The 6,678-nt window shown below is 31.9% G+C and overlaps 1 long non-coding RNA gene across 1 annotated transcript in view; it reads right to left on the bottom strand.

Annotated features, from left to right (window-relative positions):
* The window catches only part of LOC136850047 (uncharacterized), a 522,043-nt gene extending 515,713 nt beyond the window's left edge, over positions 1-6,330 (bottom strand). Inside the window, exon 1 of the long non-coding RNA XR_010856518.1 lies at positions 6,245-6,330. This is a non-coding gene — a long non-coding RNA (uncharacterized lncRNA). The remainder of the gene's footprint in view (positions 1-6,244) is intronic.
* Positions 6,331-6,678: the final 348 nt, after the last annotated feature.

Here is a 6,678-nt window from a genome sequence, read left to right as displayed (position 1 = left end):
CAGAGGTCTCATTCGTTCTTCAAAGTACAAAAATTTGTTATCGAATCATTTCTCACAGTTATAAGGGAGTTTATAATATCACCTTAAAACACCGATGGTTTTCTGTTTTAATCTCGGGTGTATATAGTCAGTACTTGGATGGTTAAGCGCTGAGAATTCCAAATATCTTTGGACAGTTCCATTTACTTTGGCCAAAATCATTAATTTAAGGAGGCATCCGAGAAGACAGTCCAAGAGAGAGAGAGAGAGAGAGAGAGAGAGAGAGAGAGAGAGAGAGAGAGAGAGAGAGAGAGAGAGAGAGAGGAGAATTTCCGTGAGACTCGCTGTCTTGTCTCACACATCTTCTTCTTAATAACTGGGCTTAATTAATATAAAGGCCTACACACTCTCATATGCTATGCACCACAACACATACTAGTAAAGATATACCATCAAAATACTACAAAAGACCTTCAACAATAACTTAAAATTTCAGTTCTTCGTAATATTCTGTTCCTCCCATCAAGTACAGTAACCAGATCCATTTGAAAAGTTTCCACATTTAAATTTCTCATTGACGTAATTCTAGTCTGCGAGTACCACGTATGGAAGGAAATCATGCACTCGGTATTAAAAAATTCATAACGGAAACTCGGTTCCAGACAACTGCAAAAGCGAAAAATCTCTTGAAAGTGAACTACTGTTATTGGAAATGTTTTGATATTAATCCACGTAAACTACGGTTCACTGTGCACACGCACACACAGCTATATATATATATATATATATACATATATATATATATATATATATATATATATATATATATATATATATATATATATATATATATATATATATATATATATATATATATATATATATATATATATATATATATATATATATATATATATATATATATATATTTATATATATATATATATATATATATATATATATATATATATATATATATATATATATATATATATATATATATATATATATATATATATATATATATATATATACATATACATATATACACATACATATATAAAGCCGATGAAGTTAAGATAAAAAGATAATGCGTAGAAACCACAAAATTAACTGATGAATCAGTAACTGTCGTAATCCAGCGCTCCACTTCCGCTTAACCAATGTTTGTTTCACGGCAAGTCAATGTGCAAGTGCAACAAACGCTTTCTAGGATTCCCATTTTTCATAAAATATAACCCAGTCAACTGGTAACATAATCATAAATAATAAGAATCAACTGATTATTAGCTACATCTAAAGAATTACAGTTCTAAGTACAAAATGAAGGCTAAGAAAACTAATACATTGATAAAGTATGTACAGCCATTTTATTGCGAAAAATTAGAAGAGTAAGTTCGAATAAAGTCATCATTGATCGCAAAGTCTGCGATATATGTGTATATATATACATATATATATATATGTGTATATATATAGATATATATTATTATTATTATTATTATTATTATTATTATTATTATTATTATTATTATTATTATTATTATTATTATTATTATTAATCTAAAAACTTTACCGCTACTTAGTTTTTTCAGACATATTCATTGATTTCTCTGAAGTTCTTAAAGCATATTTTATTTTGTATCTCGTACCTATACAGTAATTTTGAGTACACGTGATGATATGGAGAGTGAATACTTACCGCAATATATCTAAAATCATTCCCATAACACTCTTGAGGGTATTTCAGTTTTCATGTGATGGTTTTATGGAAATCTTTCTCTCCCTTTCTCATATATATATATATATATATATATATATATATATATATATATATATATATATATATATATATATATATATATATATATAAATTATATATAAATGTATTATATATATATATATGTATGTATATATATGTATGTATATATATATATATATATATATATATATATATATATATATATATATATATATATATATATATATATATATATATATATATGAGAGAGAAAGATTTCATAAGAACCGTGTCACATGAAAACTGAAATACCCTCAAGAGTGTAATGGAAATGATTTTAGATAAATTGCGGTAAGTATTCACTCTCCATATCATCACGAATACTCAAAATTACTGTATAGGTACGAGATACAAAATAAAATATGCTTTAAGAACTTCAGAGAAAATCAATGAATGTGTCTAAAGAAACTAAGTAACGGTAAAGTTTTTAGATTATTAATAATATAATAATAATAATAATATAATAATAATAATAATAATAAAACATGAAAACAAAGCATTTGTTATAAACCCTAACTACGCACTATTAATAAGAAAATATAATAACCGAATTAGAATCCATAATGCAACATTTATAAAAAGCTGTGAGTCAATTTTACTAAAAATTAACGTTATCTTGTATAGGCTAACAGGCCACAGATGAAGCGCTTTGGATAGTAAAAATGATGTTTCCTGTAAACCTTGCCGAAATCTCAATTTCCCTTATTGTGAACCTCATTGGAAGCGTTTTAATCTAAGGAAACAGAAGGCACCAACACCAAGTAACTGTATATAGTATATCTCTTTATATCCATAAGTATCCCACTTACATATAATATGAACAAATACTTTAGATATATGTATAATATATACATATATATATATATATATATATATATATATATATATATATATATATATATACACACACATACATATATATATATATATATATATATATATATATATATATATATATATATATATATAAAAACATATATATATATATATATATATATATATATATATATATATATATATATATACATATATATATGATATATATATATATATATATATATATAATATATATATATATATATAATTATATATATAATTATAAATATAAACATAAACAAAGGTTTTCACCATAAACTTATCTGAAGTACTAAATTGCAACGACTTTCCTATTTCAAAAGTCTAAATTTAGTTCAAAACGCCATTCATAACTAGAAAGTTAAGTTGTTGAAGCAAGCAACTGTAACACTTATGGTAATTTCTGAAAAAATTCAGAGGAACACTTTGCAATGCACTAAAAGTATCTACCGTTACAAAAAGCCTTTGTAATGAGTAGGTGCAATTTTTCTACTCTTAAAGATTTCCCTATCAAATGCGAGTAACGGCAAACAGCAATTATTTTTCAGCTTGAATGTCGTTTCACAATAGACTCACTAAAATATAATTTCATACCGGATACAGATCTTACATTAAACAATGTTCCCTAATCAATAACATAGAGAAGCCTTTAATCGATTTTACGGCTGCCAAAAAATGAGAATATAAGAGAATACTAATTTACCTAAGGTGGAGCTTACTGAAATTAGGTAAAACCTACAACCTACATCTAATTAATTTGCCCAGGTGAATTTTGTGAAACAGATAATAGCTGGTGAAGATCCCCTGTTTGCTTTGGGGAGTCCATTCATTAAAAGGGTAAGAGGGAGACACGTATTCAACGCGACCTACTGACGCTTAGTATTATCACAGTTTCCGCGCCAATCTCTCAATAATATATTCTAGTTAAAATACAATAATAAATAGCAGTTTTATACATTACTTAAAAACCTTTTAACGTGATGAAGCTTTATGATTATTAGCGAACCCTTACAACCAAAGAAGACGAAATTAAAAGGGGTTAGATAACACGTACATACACTAAAGACGTTAGGTACCGTTCCGAAACCCTTTCGTCCTGTATATTAGGAGAGGGCCCGCAGAGAGAGTGGGCCCCGAGCCGGACGATAGGAAGTCTGAACGAGTAGTTAACTGACCGCAGATTGGCTTCAAAGACAAAATATTACCTTGATTATCATCTATTATCATAATTATCATTATTAAGAAACCGACAGAGCAACAGACTTGTAAGCATTAAATATGCTTTTAATTAAGGTTAAAAGCTTTATAAAAATTTCAAAAGCATAACTTAGAATGAATAAATTTTATTGAAAAGTTGTAACCGCTTCAAACAAAATGAGCATGCAAGTATCCAGGCAATCTAGCATTTTACAGCAAAACTAATTAACACTACCAGGGGTAGTTCTAACTTTTACAATTAGAGTCATTAAGGGTGGAAGTTCATTTCAAAAGCCAGCCCATCATGGGAGGCCATCTTAAAGAAAGAACTTTAGCGTACTGAATGACTGAACACAAAGTGGGGTCACAGTGAAAACAGCCATGTTGAAAGGCAAGGTTAAGTACTGTAACTATCGAAAATTTCAAGCATATTACAACAGAGTTCACGATATTTATGCATCACTCTTCTAGCTAAACCTATGTTAAAAATGTCAAGGAGAGCTAAGGACAAATAAACGTAATAAAGTAACTGATACACAAGAAGTGGCATCCATTTACGCATGAAGGTTTAGGACCACAGAAGCATCTAGGCGTATCTGTTGTTTTCCCAGCCCTGGCAATGAACCCCTGTCTCCCTCTCCAGTACTTTATATATATACAATGTAATATACATACTTGCATATACAGACACACATATATAAGTGTGTGTGTGTGTGTAAAAGTGTTTGCGTATTACAGTACTATCATTAGCAATAGTAACTGTAATAATACATTTTTAATTCTCCGTGCCAATGTAAACATATACAAGCACACATACATACAGTATATATACAGTGCATATACATATATGTAAATGTAAATATATATATATGTGTGTGCATACAAATATACACATGACCAACGTATTCTTATTTCTATCTATACGGTATATACACATACAAACGCAGAATCCACATGGATATAGACAATCAGGTCCAGAGCGGCATTTAAAGCAGCGTTTTGCAATTAAAGGCAGTATCGCCAAACTATGTAGCATTCGGTTACACAGCCGACTTCAAAACTACCAGCATTCGCTACAACTGAATGAAAACAGAGAGGAACTCTTATTGGATCAGGAAGCTTTGTGAACCCAAATGAGATGTTTCCTTGCTATTTCAAATTTTATCATATTCCACATATCCATAAGGAAAACAATCTTTTTTTCATCAAAATGGTTACTTTCGCATTAAAATTACATATATTCAAATCACAAGGATACTCATTAATATTAAATATAGCAAGTAGGCTAATTTTCACCAGACTTTTCTATCTCGTTCCTATTTTATCATAAAGGAAGAAGTAAGAAATCTAAGCCTTTTTAGAATCATTTTCTTCATTCTAAAATCTGCTAGGCATAAATTATAAGTATATTTATCAGTATTATTGAAAGGTATAGGCTAAATTTCATTAGGATTTAATTTTCCTATATTTGCTGCAACTGTATCCTGTTTTACATATTACACAAACATTATGGAAAACCATGTATCCTCAGAAAAACTGCCTTAAATTCAACATTAGCTATATATGAAAACAGGGATATTCATTAATATTATTAAAAAATATCATAGTTGCTAAGCTGACGACATACAAATGAACAAAAAACCAATTTCTTCAATATATAGATTTCATCATACTTATCCGCTTATCCAATGCAAATTCTCATGGGGGCGGGGGTTTGAAAACCACCTCGACTGTGTCGTATATCAATGAGTGGCGACTGGGTGCATCGGGATATAATAACAGATCTGATTCTAATCATTATTCCCGAGGTTATTATCAAGCCATAATTCACTCTGGGTTTCCACCACGGTACAAATTTCTCCAAAATTCGGTGGATTACAAGAGCACGGAGCACTATTTTCACCGTGAAAAACTATTCACGGATTCTTTCGAAATGACTCTCCTTTTAAGTATATGAATTTGGTTCGTTTCTGAAGAACCTGCCTAATCACTTTGTCAGGTCCCCTTCCTTTGCACCACCAACACCATATCATCGGAGATTCAATTATCACAAATGATGTATCACCAATAAGATTTCCATCAAATAAAGTCCTTCTTTACTATCACACCTATAGCAGAGAGACAACACTTGGATGAAATCAACACGCCAACATGTTTACCCAAACCATTGTTTACAACTCATCGACATTTTCAAATTGATGATAGCAACCCCCTCCCTACCCTCCCCCACACCATCTGGATTCCCTTCGTTCTCATCCCCCCATCCCACCCCAACAAAGAGTCTACCGCATGATGGCTCCACGGAGCACTACCCCCGACCCCCATAGGCTGACCAGCTCCACTAAATACTGGAGAAGCATCTCTCCAACACCATATTTATGAGACACAATAGGAAGAATCACCGGGACGAACACTTAAGGAGTAAATCACGGGATCGAGTAGGTTATACGGGAAGGCGAGTCACAGAGTTCCGAACACAGTGGTGGCTAGAGGCCGAATGAGGATGCTGCTTTTCCGACCGACACACTGGAGAGAGAGAGAGAGAGAGAGAGAGAGAGAGAGAGAGAGAGAGAGAGAGAGAGAGAGGGGGTGGGTGGGGGTAGGAGGAGGAGGAGGAGGAGGAGGAGGAGGAGGAGGAGGAGGAGGAGGAGGAGGAGGAGGAAGAGCGGAGGTCGTGGAGGGACAAGCGGAGGCGGGAGAGGTGCTGAGAGGAGGGCGGCACAGGGAAGGGCAAGCTAGGGTGGAGCCACTACACTAGGACACAGCCAGAGAAAGAGAGAGGAAAGAGAGAAAAGTAGAGACATTGCATATAAAGATACATTGCTCACCATTAGGGAAATATAAAA

This window comes from Macrobrachium rosenbergii, chromosome 2, assembly GCF_040412425.1.
Source record: "Macrobrachium rosenbergii isolate ZJJX-2024 chromosome 2, ASM4041242v1, whole genome shotgun sequence".
In the NCBI taxonomy this organism is placed as follows: domain Eukaryota; kingdom Metazoa; phylum Arthropoda; class Malacostraca; order Decapoda; family Palaemonidae; genus Macrobrachium; species Macrobrachium rosenbergii.
Note: the sequence above shows the minus strand (reverse complement) of the source record. Positions and strands in the feature narration are given on the sequence as shown.